A 20,099-nucleotide genomic window follows, 5' to 3' on the forward strand; every position below is an offset into this window, starting at 1 on the left:
TCTCTCTCCTTCATTCTCTCAAAAGCCTAAAATCCATAGTCGCTCCCCTCTCCTCCTCTTTGCACATACAAGCCAGTACAAGCACACACGTTTTTGTGGAAATCAGAAGCATAAAGCTTTGGTGTGGTTGCAATCGATGGGAAAAAGATCGAGGTAGGTTTATTTTTTTCCTGCTGAATGTTTTCTATTGTTTGATGGAAAGGAATCCAACAAGGCATACTTAATCAAGGCTTATGCTTTTGCATTTCTTAGGTGTAACCGCTGGATTTCATATAGATCTGGTGGCGATGACTAGATTGATGAGGTTTTGGTTGGAATTCACGACTGGATGCTTAAGTTTAGGAAAACAAGGGTTTGGTAAGTCAAGCTTTCTATAACAACAAGGTAAGAACTAATACCAGTAAAATAATTTATTTTCTTTGATTTCAGGTATAATAAGGTTTTGGTTGCTGTTTTTCAGAAGTAGAAGGTGGAGGTGCTTCTAGGCCCCAACTGGTTAATATTTGATTAGTTTTTTAATGGGTGTCAAAAGCTTAATTGCTGACCATTTAAGTTTATATATATATTCGGTTTTGATTTCTAAAGGAATGTTTGGTTGGGACAGGGTCATGGGTTTCGAAGTGATCTATTTAAGATGGTTGCAGATATGAAGCCTGCATTTATCAGATTTCCAGGTTTACCTATACTATATAAGAAGATGAAGAGAGATAGGTTGAGATGGTTTCCGTGCTCTGGAACTTCAAAGAAGAAGAAGATGAAGATATGGGGATGGTTTCCATGCTCTGGAACCTCAAAGAAGATGAAGAGGTTTGCTGTGTAATTTGTTCCGAAAGCCTACTTGGTTTTTAGTTTTTTTTCTTTAAGTTACTCTTTACCATATAGTTTTTGTTCTTCACTCTTTACCATATAGTTTTTGTTCTTCATAATATTAGCTATCACCTATGAGCTTCAGAGGATGGAAAAAGGAAAAAGTGTTTCATAGAGAGTTGACTACTTGACTTGGTCAAGGTACGACATGTTTCATGGATTGTTTAAATGCTTTTGTAGATTATTTTAAATTTGAATCTAGACAAGGCATTTATCTTTTAGATTTTTTGTTGTTTTAATTTAATTTGATTCTTGATACCACTTACAGTACCATTTTGGCTCCATTCTGTTGGGTTCTTAAGATTGCTTATTCAGTTGATATGATATGGTCAATAAAATTCCACTCATGCTGGGAATTCTTTCTAAAGAGTAAGCATTTTATAAATGACTTGATTATATTATCTTTAACAAGTTAATTTATTAACCAAACAATGTTCCTTTTTGTGTTTGTTTTTTGTTCTTCATAATATTAGCTATCACCTGTAAATGAACCGAACGAACACGGACAGTCGTGTTCGTTCATTTAACTTTAAGCGAACACGAACATGAATATATAATCGATTTTTTTGTTCGTGTTAGTTCATTAAGAAAATGGACATGTTCGTGTTCGTTTATGTTCGGTCATTTGAACCGGAAATGGGGAGCTTAACAACGGTTGCTGCTGCTCACATGAGTTCCGGGAAGCTGTTGCTTCATGTATCTCGGAACTTAAACTCTTTTAACAAAATTGGAGCAACTTTTGTTGACGTTGTCCGTTTTTTAACGCTAGCTATAATCTCTTTCTCACCCTCTCCCTATCTACCTTTATTCATGATCCAGTGTATTTGTGCTTGTATATGCTAAATTGTGTTTTATGACTGATCATTTGTTTTTAAAGGATCGGTTTAAATTGGAATCTTCTAGATCTTCCGAATTTTGTGACTGAATTATGTAATCTGTTTCTGTTGAATAAGTACTGAATTTTGTGATATGGTGATCGAGGAGGCTTCAAGTGAATCGGATATTGATAATTTGTAGTTGATTAGTGAAGTTAGAGGCTAAGAGTGGTTCTGTGAATTAATTGGTGGTTTGCGTGTTAAAGCTATATAAGAACTTATGTATAGAAGAGATAGATTGAAAAGATGCAAAAATTCAAACTAGAGTTGTCAACCTTGACTGGTTATTCATATTTGTGCTCCTGGTTGCCCTGCTGAATGATCCATGCTCCAAACAATAAGCCATTTCTTTTAGTTACATGTCACTGATTGGTTATGTTTTTGTTTTGTTTTTCGGTGAAGTCGGTTATTGACAAGGAAATGAGAGGGGATTATTTGGGATCGATGGTTCAGGTTGTGCCACATATTACAGATGCTATTCAAGATTGGAACGAACGGGTCGCAGCTATACCTGTTGATGGAAAAGAAGGTCCACCTGATGTATGTGTCATTGAGTTGGGGGGTATAAGTTTTTTTTTTGTGTTCATACATGTTTTTTTGGTTATTTTATTAAAAAAATTAATTTTTTTATTGTAGGAGATATTGAATCTATGTCGTTTATCAAAGCGCTTGGACAGTTCTCTTACTGCGTTGGTAAAATATATGCATATTCTTTGACTCATGAAGGATGAACAGAAAGTCAGAAACAAAAGTTTATAATTTATGTTGTATTTATTAGGTGCTGGAAACTTTTGACTTTTTTTCTTTTTGCAGGAGTCCGGATCAAAACCGGTGTCGGAAGAGGCGGGTTCGTGAAGGACATGTACGTAAAAGGGTTCACCATGCACACCATGAAATGGGCGTTTTGGATGATGGGTAACTACGGGTCGCACCTTGATGACAAATGGGACCCGAATGCGATCCCCATTATCTAAAACATAAACTACCGAGACATGGTGGCGGAAAATGTCACCATGGCGGCTAGATTGGAGGGGAGGTGATCCTTTTACGGGGATTTGTATATCGAATGTGACTATTGGAATGTCACAGTTTGCAAAGAAACCGATATGGAACTGTACCGATGTCGAGGGGGTGTCGAGTGATGTGACACCGCAGCCTTGTGCCGCGTTGCCACCAGTACAGGGTGGAAAAGCTTGTGATTTTCCGAAGGAGAAGTTGCCAGTTGAAGATGTTAAAGTTCATATGTGTTATTATAAACCAAACTACATTTGAAATGTAAACTTTTGATTTCAGTATGGCTTGGTATGAATGTATGTATACTTTTATTTCAACTTCATTTTAATCAAAATTTGAATTCAGATAAAGATGGTTGAAACTAAAATGTGATGAAGTACATATGATTATAAAATTCATTCAGAAAGCTACAAGTTAAATAATCAAACAATAGTTGCTTTGTACACAATTATTAACTTACATAATAGGTGAAATCTGCCTTATCTACCTTTCTTTTGTTGGGAGAAGGCAACTGCCATATATGTATTAGTTTCCTGTGATAAGGCATTTGTGTAATTCATGTCTACTTGAAAGGCATTTGTGATATTTATCTTCATTCCATACAACAGAAACATTAATTATAGTTACTAAAAGATTTTAAACATCAAAGTTTTTTTTAACTAAAATCCCATATCTTTACTGATTAGCCAATTTAAAGATTTTTGTTTGAATTTTGTATTGTATATTTAAACATCAAAGTTTTTTTAACTGAAATCTCATATCTTTACTCATTAATTATATTTTGGGTTGAACGTTTTAGCTTGTTAGAAAAAACAATCCAAGGCGAATTGGTTTGATTAATTTTGAGCTTTTGGTTGTGCTTTTGTTGGCTTGGCGCAGCTCGGTTTGTTTACATCCTTATAAAACTCTTTAAATCCCCATGACGGGTTTTGAAGTACCTTAACCGAAAATTTAGATTTTAGTTATGACCTAACTGTACCGAACCTTCTCATGCACACCCTTAGAATTACTAACAAGTGTTGTGTTTTCCGTTGCATCGCGAATTCGGTTTTGATTACGGCTCAAAACCGAACCGCCCCGTACATAGCCCTAAACTCACAAACCTAAGTGATATGTTTCCCGCCGCATCGCGCGGGTAAACGACTAGTATATATATATATATATAGGGTAGGGCTATATAGAAAACCCTATATATATAAAAAAACCCTAGAAAACCCAACCTCCCGACATTTTTTTTTAAAAAAATAACACATGTAATATACATGTTTTTAAGAGTTTTGGGCCAAAAAAAAATCAAAAAAGCGCCGAAGGGATGATTTAAAAAAAAAATTCAGCAATTTCTGTCTTTTGTGCCTAACACATGTTAGGCAATCGGACATTGCTGAAATTTGTTTATTTTTTTAAAAAAAAATCTCTTCGGCGGTTTTTTGTTTTTTTTTGCCCAAAACATTTTAAAACATGTATATTACATGTGTTATTTTTTAAAAAAAAAATGTCGGGAGGTTGGGTAAAAATGGGGGGAGATTTGAGTTTCCAGAGTTTTCTAAAAATTTAAGGGTTTTTTGTCTAGCATTACCCTATATATATATATATATATATATATATATAGGGGATGGTTCAAATGAAAACCACTTTTATTGTGAAAACTCGAAAACTAACTAAAAAAGCCTAAAAAACACACAAAATTTTTTTTTTCAATTTTTTTTATAAAAATCGCTAGTTTTTATATATAAAAAAACTTTTTTTCAAAAAAAAAAAAAAATTTTGTGTAGTACACATGTGTAATAATACACATGTGTAGTACACATACATATGTGCAGTATTACACATGTGCACTACACAAATTTTTTTTTTTTTTTTGAAATTTTTTTTTATATTAAAAAACCTGCGAAATTTTGATTGCAAAAAAAATTAAAAAAAAAAATTTTGTATGTTTTTTTGGCTTTTTTTAATTAGTTTTCGAGTTTTCACAATAACTAGTGGTTTTCATTTGAACCTTCCCCTATATATATATATATATATATATATATATATATATATATATATATATATATATATATATATATATATATTGACTAAAATCCAATATATTATTTTACGAGGTTGGAAACCTGGGTATAGTTGAATAAAGAAAAATATTTAGTTATAAAGTCAGATTTTAGTATCTAACTACTATAATAAAAGAAACCAACTTTTAGACACGTGTCATTTATTGAAGGTATCCTTAAATCTATATTTATTTTATATTAACTAAATAAATAATAAATTAATATTAAATTTTATCAAACTTTAATAAAATATTATCCTCAAATCTAAATTGTTAATTTAATATATTTTTAAAGATATAACTATTTTTTAGATCTATTCAACACGTGTAATATACGAAGTTTTTAAGGATGTAATTTTTTATTATTTGGTAGATTTATTCAATATAATAAAAGAAACCAACTTTTGGACACGTGTCATTCATTGAAGGTATCCTCAAATCTATATTTATTTTATACTAGGTTAAAGCCCCGTGTATTACACGGGTTGTATAAATATAATTTTATGTAAAAAATAATAAAAAGATATATTTTTAATACAAACAATCATAAAGATTTATATTTTAAAATGGAACATTAATATACTACTTACTTATTATAACATTTTACTTTGTCTTTTTTTGCATAAATGTAATTTTATATAATAAATAATAAAAAAAGATATATTTTTAAAAAACTCGTATATTGCACGTGTTTAATAAAAATGTCATATGTTAACACATACAGTTGTCAAGATTTATCTTTTAAAAATGAACTTTAATGTACTATTTACTTATTATAACATTTTACTTTGTTAAATATGTATTCTTAACTAATTTTTTGTTTTAAATTATTATTATTATTATTTAATAAGATCATAATAAAAAGAGAAAAATGCTCGGATTTCATGTTAATTGTGAAATTTATAGCAAGTAATTACAAATTAGGTGTCATAAAACAGAGAGAGCTTTAAAGGCGGTTGAACCAAGATACAACAAAACAGAGTGAGCGCTACAATCAAGTGTTGTATACTATTGAAAGCCTAACATTTGATTTCTTCTTAAGCTAACGCTTTAATCAAACCATTGAACCCATTCGTAAAATTCATCTCCAAAAACACTTACCATCTTACTACTAAATGCCTAACATTCATCACCTAGAGCTCTATCATCATCCTTGTCTAATATCTCATCACGCTTACATGTTCTTAAAACCCCAATTTTCTCCTACACGTGCTCAGTTCTAAACGTAGGTGAAAAAAAGGGCAAACCACAGTGACTATCCGAGCATTTTTCTCTAACAAAAATAAATGTTTATATTCTTATCTAATTTTTTTTTGTTTAAAATTATTATTATTTAATATGATAATAATAAAACAAATGTTTATCATTATCTAAATATTTATTCTTATCTAATATTTTTGTTTAAAATTATTATTATTATTATTTAATGTTAGAGATAAATAGGAAAATAAGGTGACAAAGCACCAAAAAGTGACAGTCCAAAAAAGATTTTTGTTTATTAGTATAGAAAGATTAACTAAGTAAATAATAAATTAATATTAAATTTTATCAAACTTTAATAAAATATTATCCTCAAATCTAAATTGTTAATTTAATATATTTTTAAAGATATAACTCTTTTTTAGATCTATTCAACACGTGTAATATACGGGGTTTTTAAGGATGTAATTTTTTTATTATTTGGTAGATTTATTCAACCCGATTATACACGGGTTTTTTTAAAGATACGACGTTTTTATTAGTATACAAAATTACATTTATTTAATCTGTGTAATACACATGGTTTTTAAAGATATAAATTTTTTATTATTTGATATATAAAATTACATTTATTTAACCCGTATAATATACAGAGTTCATAAAGATATAACTTTTTATTGTTTAATATATAAAATTACATTTATTCGACCCGTGTAATACACGGGGTTCTAACCTAGTAAACTATAATAGAAATTAAGAAAAAAATAACAATGTATGAAATAAGAGAAACAAAAAAATAATAATTATAATCAATCAATATATATCTATAGATAAATAAAGCGATAATTATAATCCGTATATATAACCATTACCTCTTCAAGTCTCAAAATATTACCAAAAAAAAAAAAAAACACCAGGTATGCTAAATATGATGCTCATAATATTACCACAAAAAAAAAAAAAAAAAAAAAAAAAAAAAAAAAAACCATCACCATTAGGGATGCTAAATATGATGCAAGTTATATGTTATCAAACACATCTTATATTTCCACTTTTGTATTCAAAGTGATGGATCCAAAGAGTCCAGGTCCCGTATAAGACACTTCAATCATACGAAGTATACGCAAGAAAGAAATAGTGACAACTGTAATTGACAGGAAGAGTAATTTAATCCATCTTAGAAACTAATTTCCTTTTTAATTTTCTGTTGGCTATAACTTTTTATACGCTAATATTTTTTTTAAAAGTTATACCATATTAACGAGCATTTTATTTTCTTTAATTCAAGCAGCCTATTGCTGTAGTTTTTTTAAAATCAATTCCAGAATTTGAATACTCATTAAGTGATTACGTGATTTTAAATACCAGTACCCATTATGTGATTTTGAATACTCAGTACATAACTACGTGATTTTTAATACCTATTACGTGATTACACATTCAATATAAATACATTACGTGATTACACATCCAATATGATTTGTTATAACTAATGTTATTACAATTATCCTTATTACGTGATTACAGATTCAATAATAAGAACTTGATTGTTTATGTTTTATTATGTGATTAAATATGTAATATAAGGCATTATATGATTAATCTAGGTTGAATGTTTAATGTTTTGGTATTATATTTATACTTATTAAGTGATTATACCTGAAATATTAAATTTCATATGAAATATCATGTATTACATGTTTTGTTTTTACGTAATTGCATAATTACTCAATGGGATTTCACATAAAATACTATAATGAAATCACGTAATTACGAAATGAGTATTCAAAACCACGTAGTTACGTAATAATACATTCTCAACTATTGTTACGTAATTACATAATCAATTAATGTGGTTTCACATACTATAATGAAATCATGTACTGGATATTCAAAATCACGTAATCACGTAATGAGTATTCAAAATTCTGAATTTTTTTAAGAAAACTATAGCAATAGACTGCTCGTATTAAAGAGAATGAAATACTCGTTAATACGATGTAATTTAAAAAAAAATTATCGTATGAAAAAGTTATAACCGTTTGAAAATCAAAGGGAAAAGGGGTTTACTTGAAAAAGATTAGAATACCCTTTTGTATTTGTTTCTTCAATTGTTTTAAACCTTGTATTTACCAAAATGCCACTGCCTTATTTGTAGCCATTGATATCCGCCTTATTTGTAGCCATTGATCTTGGGAGATAAATGGCTGTGAATGTCATGTTAATATTGAAAAACAGAAAACACCAAACATACTTTATTAAATCTGTTAGCAATTGAAATAAATATTTATAAAAGATCTATGAAAAAAAAAATACCAGATTCAATTTAGTAATCGAAAGAACCTCACCTTGCAATATCTAGCTATCCATCTTATAGGTTGAGGACTCCAACATTCATTCAATAAAACAACAAACAGAGTCGATTAAATACATATTCAATTCAATAATCAAACTGTAAGGGTCAAAGATATTTAAAATCAAAGTTTAACAAAACAAAAACCACAAATACAATTGATTAAATTGTTAAAAGGTAAATTAGGGTTTATTGGCAAATAAATCAAAGATATCAAGCAAATCATCAAAGAAAAACAGAAAACACCAAACATACTTTATTAAATCAGTTGGAAATTGATTAATTAGGGTGTCATCGGCAAAAGGAAATGTATTACCACCCAACAGAGCCAACATATACACAACTTCAAACCTTCATTCCGCTGCATGAAACAACAAAGATTTCGGACCAACACATTATAATATCCCTTAAAGTTCTCACAATCCCATCATTTTTACCTAAAGAAACTGGATATACCAATTCTATCAATGGAATGATAAAGACGATACCTGTAAACTTTTGAAGAAGACAATTGTTGACCACTGTACGTATCGATTTGTGAGTGGGTTTCGAAGAGAAAAGAAAGGGACAGAGAGAGGCGGTGCATTCAGATTTAGGGGTTTTTCTCTCTCTATCTACAAATATATAAAGCAGACCGTAAGGCCTTGGGGTGTACTTTAACACATGGGGTGTTAAAGGTGACATGTCATGTTAAGAGGCCTTGCATACAATTCCCTTCTTGTGTTAATGGGTGTTAAAGGGATTACTTGTTAACATGTTAACCGAATGTTAAAAGATTGAATTAATTTTCTTTCCTTTTATAAACAAAAAACCACTAAAGAAATCAAGTTAGGTGGGGTTGAGGGGAGTAGGCCATTTCCTTGAGATGAAGTGAAGTGAAATGAGGAAAAGCGAGTGATGTGGCACCTAGGTGGAGTTGAGAAGTGTTAAAGTATAACCTAAGGCCTAATGGGCGTGCTTACGGGGAATTGGGGAATTCAAAACTTGGATTCTTAATTTCGCCGCTCAAAATTTGGGTAGGCTTAAAGAGGTTTACATGATGCATTAAATGTTGTAATTCCCTCAAAAAGTGGCAAATTACGAAAACTGCCCTTCGGATATGCATTATATATATAGTATAGATATATTTTCATAATATACATATGTGTATAATTTAAAATTTACAATATACATATATGTATATATGAAAAAAAAACCTCTTAAAAATAAGCGATCAGAAAAAAAACATTTTTTTGCTTGGAAAAATGTGTGGTCCAGAATGTTTCTCAAGTTTTTCAAATAGGGTGCTCTTCTCTTATGATCCTTACCCTATATATAGACACACACACATGTATTGGTTCAAGTCAATGGCAGAGTGGCGTTGGGAGTCTGGGATGATTGTAATTCTGTGACGTTCTGTTTCTTACGTTGCCACCCACACACAAAACAAAAGGATATTTTATTGTTTTGGGCATGGGCTATGTTTATCAATCGGAGATCTTTCAATTATATTATACGTAATTTGGGATAGCTCTTTCATTTGAGACTAATTATTATACAAGTTTAGTGTTGTAAAAGGTTTGAGCTTATAAAAGTTTGGAATTTTAATAAATTAAAGTATCCTATTTTTAAGGGGTATCCCCATACTTGTTCAAGGGTATCCTTTATATAAACCGAAAAAAATAAAAAATACACTACAAATACGGGGTTGAGTCGTAGCTCGTGATACCCTACTTATACTATACCTCCGCTACTGGTTCAGGTTCCTGTAAAAAGGGTGAAGTTTGTGAGAAGTGTGAGAAATATTATGAACATGACACGTGGCATAATTTAATTTTATGAATTAATGGTAATAAGGTAATTAACTTCAAAAAACCAATTTAATTATAAAATAAAGGGTAAATTACTTTTTGAGTTCCTGTGTTTTATGGGTTTTAACTAGTTGAGTCCAAAAACAAAAAGTTTAACAACCCGAGTCCCCATAAGCATTTTCTTTAACCATTTGAGTCCAGATTTCTAACTCCATCCACCAAGTCTGTTAACTATGAGGGTAATTTGGTCATTTACACACAAAGTACAAGTCTTATATGCACATAAGTACAAGGAACAAGTCTTTAATGCATAAAATTTTAATATATAATATATATAAACACCACCGCACAACCACCATCCCCACCACTGCCACCACCATCGCACTACCGCCACCTCCAAACACCCACCACCACTGTCTCACCCCTACCACTGTCTCACCTCCACCACTAGTATTGCCACACTGCCACCACCATTGCCACAACCGCTGCCGCCCCACTGTCCCATTCAAGATCTTCATACCCAACAACAAATTTCATACTAAATTTCTTGTATATAAAATTGGGGATTTAATTCTCTTGATCAATTAAACTTCCACAAACTATAATTATAACAAAATACCTTTCATCTCCCATTGAAGCTTATTTCCAACCACTTTTCTTCATCTACCAATGGCTACTGCCCTGAGTCCCTGTAGTTAAAACCTCTAAAACACCCAATTCTATCAAATCAAAATTTTCTTCCATCATCCAATTCCCTCTCGCCGGTAATCCATTATTTCGGTGACCAGTAAACCAGTAATTTATCATTTTATCCTATACAATCAATCTACCAGTTGCTTTAATGGAAGCCGGTGACATAACTTCACTGGTGTTAACATCTTCGTTGATAAAATCGATCAACAAGAACGTTATTCACATAATCTGTTCTCAACTTGATCTGCAGCCGTTAAAGACGTTTCACGAACTCGATCTGTTCTCAAAACCTAGGTGACTATCCGGATCATGAGTTTGTTGATATCGCTAGATCTAGACTTGCGGAGATTGAAAAACTTGCGGTGAATCAGAATCAGGAGGTTGCGGTGGAGGTGGAAATGGTGACGATGGTGCTGTCAGAGGTGGGTTTTGATGGTGTCGAAGGTGGGGTTTTGATGGTGATGATGGTATCGAAGGTGGGGCTTTGATGGTTTTTCGATGATGCTCTGATGTGATGGTGGTGTATGGTTGCAGGTGAGGAGGTGTATGATGGTTATGGTGGAGTGAACTGGATATGCTAGTGGTTGTTTTGAGAGAAAGAGACTGAGTGCAGTCTGTCACTTACAGTTAATATAGGGGTATTTAGTTTTCTATTTTTGATACAGGGGCATTTATTATTTTATTTTTTTAACTATAAGGGTATTTTAGTCATTTAACAATACTTAACCAAAAAATTCTAACAATGTTAGATATTTGGACTCAAATGGTTAAAGAAAATGCTCATGGGGACTCAGGTTATTAAACTTTTTGCTTTTGGACTCAAATAGTTAAAACCCATAAAACACAGGGACTCAAAAAGTAATTTACCCTAAAATAAATTGTAACCGTTGTAGGAGTTATTTTAAGAGATAAATTTTCTTGAATGATTGTAACCGCTTTAGGAGTTATTTTGTGTTGCAACCCCCAATCCCTGCCTTGGGAGGCGGGCGGCCGCGGCCTACTCAGAGATGGTGGTATCGGTGTTTATCATTATTTGGCAGCGGAATTTACATCAGGACCGTAGTTAGGAAATATTTTATCAGAGTAAAATACCACATTTATAATATTAAACACATGGGAAATTCCCAAGTTTCCATGACAGACATTTTATAGGGATAAACCCTATTTTATTAAATAAAAACATCTTCTTTATTTAGGTAACTTTTATAGCCACTTTTCCAAGCCTTCAGTGCTGTCCAGCTGGCTTCTATTTGGCTTTCACATTTTGTTATCTGAAACGCGTTTAAAAACTTTTTGTCAGTGGGAAATACTAGTGAGTGAATCCCAATTTAATCAAGACATGTTTTATCACTTTACAGTTATTGAGGGCGATCTCGCAATTACATTTGTTTATTTTTCTACTTTAATTACCACCCACGGTACTGTCAACCTGACTTGTGGTCATGTTACTACTCACAGTGTAGTAACAAATTTTGTATATAAAAACCCAACATACCGACGATAATTGTAGAATTTACAAATACTCAATCACTGTTAATTATAATTTAAAACAATTGAGGTTTTGTTAAAATAGTTTGCAAAAAGGTTCACAAAAAGAAGATTACTCACATTGCTACTTTAGGGTTTTCCATTGTGTTTTCCTGGTTATAATCTATTAATTAAACAATGCACACGCGTTAGTATAATAACCCAAATTTTACATTAGTTATACCCTCCCCGAGACAGAACTCCAACGACTACGTCGGGCAGAGCCTCGACAGCCGTTACGGAGCACTAGATCAATCAGGCAGCGTATCTAATACGTAACCGGGGGTTATAATACTTACATCGAGGCAAAGCTTCGCTATTTTAGTGGGTGTAATGCCCGGGTATAGTGTCTACTATTCATAAATTAGAGAGAGAATTCGTTTGTGAGCTATTTGTGAACTGAGGCCGATCGAAGCTATTTATAGGGCTGGAAATCGAGTTTGTCGCGCCCCGCGTAAGCCGAAGGCAAAGCCTTCGCGGCCCTCGACGTACGGTGTGTAAGCCCTAGCTTGGTCCGGTTATCGACTAGCTGCGACATGAGTGGGGACACATGGCAGCCCAGGGGCTCGCCCGATGGACTATCTGTCGCGACCCGCGTAAGCCGAAGACTAAGTCTTCGCGGCCCGTGAGCGATGATAGATTTTTGTTTTTATTTTATTTTTATAAAATTAAAGTATGTAGGGCCCACTTTAAGTACACGGGGTGTATTTTAAGGAGTATAGGGACGTTATAACTATTTTAGGGGTGTCGGAAATATTTTAGGAGGGTTGTTATATCCTCGCCACCTTGTTTTAGAACTCGTCCTCGATGTCTACTGGAACAGGTGTGGATATTTCCTCTGTATCTCTGATTCAAGCTCCCAAGTGTATTCTGGTCCTCTCTTGGAATCCGATTTTACTTTGACTAGAACCAATCTTTTGAGATTCTTGACTTTCCTGTCTTCAATCTGTAGCGGTCTTTCTACAAACTTAAGTTTCTCATTTACCTCTATATCCTCAAGAGGCACTACTAGCGATTCATCGGCTAAGCACTTTTTGAGATTACATACATGAAATACATCATGTATTCCTGCCATTTCCTCTGGCAATTGTAGCTGATAGGCTACAGGTCCTATTCTTCTAATAATCTCAAAAGGTCCAACATATCTGGGGCTTAGTTTTCTTCTTTTGATGAATTTTACCACTCCTTTCCAAGGAGAGACTTTTAATAACACCTTGTCTCCTACTTGAAATTCCAATGGCTTTCGCCTGTTATCAGCATAACTCTTTTGTCGATCACGTGTTGCTTTCAGTCTTTCATTGACTTGAACAATCTTGTCGGTTGTTTCTTGTACTATTTTTGGTCCAGACAATTGCTTTTCTCCAATTTCTGCCCAACAGACTGGAGTTCGGCATTGATACTGGTATGATAGATGTTATTGTAGGAAAATTCTATTAATGGTAGATGATCATCCCAATTTCCTCCGAAATCAATTACACAAGCTCTAGGCATATCTTCCATTGTCTGAATTGTCCTTTCGCTTTGTCCATCCGTTTGAGGATGATAAGCGGTGCTTAGATTTAGCTTGGTTCCTATTGCTTTTTGGAAACTTGTCCAAAAATGAGAAGTAAAACGGCTATCTCTATCAGAAACAATTGATAAAGGAATTCCATGTAATGAAACTATTTCATTTACATACAGCTTAGCTAATTGTTCCATACTGAAAGTTTCCTTCATTGGTAAGAAATGAGCTGACTTTGTTAGCTTGTCTACAATCACCCAGATCGTATCATTACCTTTTCTTGTTTTGGGTAATTTGGTAACAAAAGCAATTGTTATCAATTCCCATTTCCAAACCGACATTTCTAACTGCTGCAATAAACCTGAGGGTTTTTGATGTTCAGCTTTAACTTGTGAACAGGTCAGACACTTAGCAACATAAGCTGCTATATCCTTTTTCATTCCTATCCACCAAAAATTCTTTCTTAAGTCTTGATACATCTTATCACTTCCAGGATGTATCGTATACTTAGATTTATAGGCTTCCTCTAATATACGGTGGCGTAGGTTTCCTAATTTGGGTATCCACATCCATTTCTTATGGAATCTCCAAATTCCATCTACTCCTTTTTCTAATTCCTTAATCATTCCTTTCAATTTCTCAGTATCATCCTTGATTACTAATTCTTGTGCTTTTCTAATCTGGTCATTTAAATCTATCTGCATATTTAATTTAAGAGAGCGTACTCTTTTTGGCTTTTCGTGATACTTTCGACTTAAAGCATCAGCTACTACATTTGTATTTCCTGCATGATACTGGATATTACAATCATAATCACTAATTATCTCCATCCAACGTCTTTGTCTCATATTTAATTCCTTTTGCCCAAAAAATATCTTAAACTCTTATGATCGGTGAAAATGGTAAACTTACTACCGTAAAGGTAATGTCTCCAAATTTTCAGGGAAAAAATTATGGCTCCTAACTCTAGATCATGTGTTCAATAATTTTCTTCATGATTCTTAAGTTGTCTAGATGCATAAGCTATAACCTTTTGACATTGCATCAACACACATTTAGAAGCGTCACAATAGACTACAAAGTCTTCAGTTCCTTCTGGTAATGCTAGTATGGGTGCGTTGGTTAATCTTTGCTTAAGAATTCTAAAGGCTTCTTCTTGTTTTGGTCCCCATTCAAACTTAACAGACTTACAGGTTAACTTAGTTAAGGGAATGGCTATTCTAGAAAAATCTCGGATAAATCTTCTATAATAAACGGCTAGTCCTAGAAAACTTCTAACCTCGGTTGGTGATTCAGGGGTTTTCCATTTAGTTATTGCCTCAATCTTTATGGGATCCACATGAATTCCTTTATGATTGATTAAATGCCCAAGAAACTGTACTTCTTCTAACCAAAACTCACACTTCGAAAACTTGGCATAAAGCTTTTCTTTTGTCAATAGACTTAGGAGTGCATGTAGGTGCGCTGCATGTTCCTCTTTACTTTTAGAGTAAATGAGAATATCATCTATTAAGACAATTATGAATTTATCCAAATATGGCTTACATATTCGGTTCATCATGTCCATAAATGCGGGTGAGGCATTGGTTAAACCAAATGGCATGACAGTAAATTCATAATGGCCATACCTTGTTCTAAAAGCAGTCTTAGGAATGTCCTCTTCCTGTACCTTTAATTGATGATATCCTGAGCGTAAATCGATCTTAGAGAAAAATCGAGCTCCTTGCAGTTGATCAAACAGATCATCGATTCTTGGTAATGGGTACCGATTTTTAATCGTGACCTTATTCAATTCTCGGTAATCAATGCACATACGCATTGACCCGTCTTTCTTTTTGACAAACAAGATCGGTGCTCCCTATGGCGATGAACTTGGCTGTATGAATCCTTTTTCCAAAAGATCGTCCAGTTGTTTCTTTAACTCTTGCATTTCTGCTGGTGCCAAACGGTAGGGTGCTTTGGCAATTGGTGCTGTCCCTGGTAGCAGATGAATTCTGAATTCAACTTCTCTATCCGACGGTAGTCCTGGTAATTCTTCTGGAAACACATCTGGAAACTGAGATACTACCAGAATATCTTTCAATTCTTTTCCTTTAGTGTTAATGATTATGGAAATCAAATACACCAATGATCCTTTTCTTGCATAATTGGCTGTTTTCATCACAGAGATGAATTTTGTGGATCTAGATGGCTTATCTCCTTTAATTGTGATCTTTTCACCCTTTGGTGAGTTCACTTGGATTGACTTTTGATCACATATAGTGCTGGCTTTATTGGCTACTAACCAATCCATTCCTAATACAATATCAAATCCTGCCAGATTCATTGGATAAAGGTTTGCAATAAACTTTTGATTTAAAAATTCTATTCTTGCTCCTTGCAAGATTTCAGTGATCTTAATGGTTTCCCCATTTGCTGCTTCTACTAGACATTCTTGTGGAAGTTTAGTTAATGGTTGATTGAGAAATTTGCAAAATGAAGTATTAATAAAACTTTGGTTCTCACCAGAGTCAAATAAAACTTTAGCAAAAACATCATTAACTAAAAACGTACCGGCAATCACGTCCGGGATCATCTTGGCTTCTTTTGCAGTCAGAATAAATGCTCTAGCATTCTTAGTAGTCTTGTTGTTCATGGCTGGAGCTAGTTTTGGACAATTCGGCTTAATATGACCTTTTTCTCCACAGTTGAAGCACACTCCATTACTAGGTTTCTTCCTACAATCTTCTTCCTTGTGTCCTGGTATCTTGCAGAAGTTGCAGTAGGTGGAGCATCTTCCTAAATGCTTCTTCTTGCAGGCCTTACAGTAGGGTGCGGAGGTAGAACCTACGTTTTCCCATGATTGGAATTTCCTTAGCGAAATTCTTGGGTATGCCTTTGAGCTAGGTTCCTCCTCTGGTTCTCTTCTTGTGTACGCACTAATTCATCAGTAAGGGTATTTGCTAGTTCTACAGCTTCGTCTATAGTTTGTGGTCTAGTTGCCTTGACTACATGTCTAATCTCACTGATTAATCCCCAAATGTAACGGGAGATTAATACTGGTTCTGGTGATGCACGGGTCGGCACTATTCTAGCATATTCGAAGAATGTAGTAGTGTAACCCTTACTATCCACTCCAGTCATTCTAAGGTTTAAGAACTTATTTGCTATCTGTTCCTTTTCATTAGGAGGGCAGAATTTCCTTTCAACCATGTTCTTAAACTCATTCCATTCCATATTGTAGACCTTGTCACTTACCCTAGATTGGAGGATAGTGTTCCACCATTCTAATGCTGAGTTCTTAAACAGATTGGAAGCAAACATTATCTTATCCTCTTCTGCGCACTTGCTTATTTTCAAGACTGCCTCATTCTTTTCTATCCAGCGTAGAGCTGCAATGGCTCCTTCATTTCCTAAGAATTCTATTGGTTTACAAGACTAGAATTCATTGTAAGAACAACCATAAGACATGGTTCTTCTTCTTTTTGGAATGGGCACTTGAAGTATTGGTCCATTGTTTATGTTGTGATCAGGTTCAGTAGGTGGTCGTTTACTTCCACTATTACTTTTATTATTTTCCGCTTCCTTAACCGTTTTGATAATATATGGCATTGCGTCTATAATTCCTTGTGCCACTATGTGTTGGATGGCACTGTTATCTACTTGGTTTCCATTATTATCGTTATTCTGGTTTTCTTGGTTCACTTCGTTGTCCATCTGGATTATAAACATTTACCAAGCATTAATATTATGAAACAATGTTTAATGCGAATAATCACACAACAACACATTGATCCAAAATCATCGTCATTGCGACCTTTACTCTATTTTATACATATGCATCTATATCTATTACAAGTACAACGAGAATTTAAAATACAATACTAGTATGCATCAGTAGCTATAGGATTATCTATTTTAGTTGATTATATTATATTTTTTTTCAAACTTACACACATACATATATATATTTTTTTATTATTATTATTACTATTACTGATAGGGGTTCATCCAGTATTGCATGTTGCGCTCGTCATATTTCCAGACGAGTCTCTCCCCTATCTGTCTCATTCTCTCACTTCCTTCTAATATCTCCTCACAAAAGATGCGGAGTTCTTGCACATTCTCAGTGTTCATGGGTGGTGCGGGTGCTGCTATCGGGTCTGGGTATTGTGGCATTGGTTCTTCGTAAGGGTACGTGTTCTCTATGATCTCCCTGATGTATTGGTCATTGTCCTAGTAGGGGTCTAGAGGGTCAAGGTCTGGGTAGGGTGCTACTGGGTTTTGCATGGGTTCATCTTCTAGTGGGTAGCGTTGTTGATAATCCCTATGGTCGTCAAACCATGGGTCATAGTCTGGGGGATGGGGTGCTGGTACTCTAGGGATTTCAGCTGGGTCAAAAGCAGGTGCTGGAATTTGGTCTACGGGGTTTGGCTCAATTTCCATAGGATGTGTGGGAAATAGTGGTAACGGCTGGGGTGCTATGAGTTGTGCTAGATCCGGGTTTGCGGCTGTAGTAGCTAAGATATGAAAATTTGCTAATCTCCTATTGATCATATCCTGAGTGTGAGCATTCATTTCTCTATTCGCGGCTGCTAGAGCTCGCTACTGCTGAAGTTTTCTCATCCTTTTTCTACGCTCGTGAGCTCCTATGTTGAACCATCCTGTCTTCTTGGGAGGGAATGACTCTTCAGATTGTGCTTTGAATACGAAAATCCCGTCTTCGGTATCAGCCGAATACCCCGAGGGGGTAGGCTGGGAAGAGGTTCCTTCGTCCCTAGGAGAGTTGGACAACTGACGGTAAGCGTCTGAAGGTCCTTGATCACTCATACCGTAAACTAACAAATTGTCAAATAACACAAAATAATAATATACGCACATAATTCCGTAGATAATTTCCTAACATAACAGATAAAATTTTGTTGTGAGCAGAACACTTCTGTGGCTGAAATCAGTGGCTGTAGGTCTGATACCACCTTCTGTCGCAACCCCCGACCCCTGCCTCGGGAGGCGGGCGGCCGCGGCCTACTCAGAGATGGTGGTATCGGTGTTTATCATTATTTGGCAGCGGAATTTACATCAGGACCGTAGTTAGGAAATATTTTATCAGAGTAAAATACCACATTTATAATATTAAACACATGGGAAATTCCCAAGTTTCCATTACAAACATTTTATAGGGATAAACCTATTTTATTAAATAAAAACATCTTCTTTATTTAGGTAACTTTTATAGCCACTTTTCCAAGCCTTCAGTGCTGTCCAGCTGGCTTCTATTTGGCTTTCATATTTTGTTACCTGAAACGCGTTTAAAAACACTTTGTCAGTGGGAAATACTGGTGAGTGAATCCCAATTTAATCAAGACAGGTTTTATCAGTTTACAGTTATTGAGGGCGATCTCGCAATTACATTTGTTTATTTTTCTACTTTAATTACCACCCACGGTACTGTCAACCCGACTTGTGGTCATGTTACTACTCATAGTGTAGTAACAAATTTTGAATACAAAACCCCAACATACCAACGATAATTGTAGAATTTACAAATACTCAACCACTGTTAATTATAATTTAAAACAATTGAGGTTTTGTTAAAACAGTTTGCAAAAAGGTTCACAAAAAGGAGATTACTCACATTGCTACTTTAGGGTTTTCCTTTGTATTTTCCTGGTTATAATCTATTAATTAAACAATGCACACGCGTTAGTATAATAACCCAAATTTCACATTAGTTATACCCTCCCCGAGACAGAACTCCAACGACTACGTCGGGCAGAGCCTCGACAACCGTTACGGAGCACTAGATCAATCGGGCAGCGTATCTAATACGTAACCGGGGGTTATAATACTTACATCGAGGCAAAGCTTCGCTATTTTAGTGGGTGTAATGCCCTGGTATAGTGTCTACTATTCAGAAATTAGAGAGAGAATTCGTTTGTGAGCGATTTGTGAACTGAGGCCGATCGAAGTTATTTATAGGGCTGGAAATCGAGTTTGTCGCGCCCCGCGTAAGCCGAAGGCAAAGCCTTCGCGGCCCGCGACGTAGGGTGTGTAGGCCCTAGTTTGGTCCGGTTATCGACTAGCTGCGACACGAGTGGGGACACGTGGCAGCCCAGGGGCTCGCCTGATCGACTATCTGTCGCGGCCCGCGTAAGCCGAAGACCAAGTCTTCGCGACCCGCGAGCGATGATAGATTTTTGTTTTTATTTTATTTTTATAAAATTAAAGTATTTAGGGCCCACTTTTAGTACAC

General features: G+C 34.4%; 2 long non-coding RNA genes across 2 annotated transcripts; both read left to right on the forward strand.

Moving 5' to 3' along the window:
- The first annotated feature begins 490 nt into the window (after positions 1-490).
- Positions 491-1,241, forward strand: LOC110929559. The gene is made up of 3 exons (XR_004871777.1): positions 491-807; positions 933-1,008; positions 1,183-1,241. It is a non-coding gene; the product is annotated as an uncharacterized LOC110929559 (long non-coding RNA).
- Positions 1,242-2,148: 907 nt separating this feature from the next.
- On the forward strand, positions 2,149-2,908 carry LOC118479350. The gene is made up of 3 exons (XR_002587254.2): positions 2,149-2,282; positions 2,379-2,435; positions 2,556-2,908. It is a non-coding gene; the product is annotated as an uncharacterized LOC118479350 (long non-coding RNA).
- Positions 2,909-20,099: the final 17,191 nt, after the last annotated feature.

This window comes from Helianthus annuus, chromosome 11 (genome assembly GCF_002127325.2).
Source record: "Helianthus annuus cultivar XRQ/B chromosome 11, HanXRQr2.0-SUNRISE, whole genome shotgun sequence".
Taxonomy (NCBI): Eukaryota; Viridiplantae; Streptophyta; class Magnoliopsida; order Asterales; family Asteraceae; genus Helianthus; species Helianthus annuus.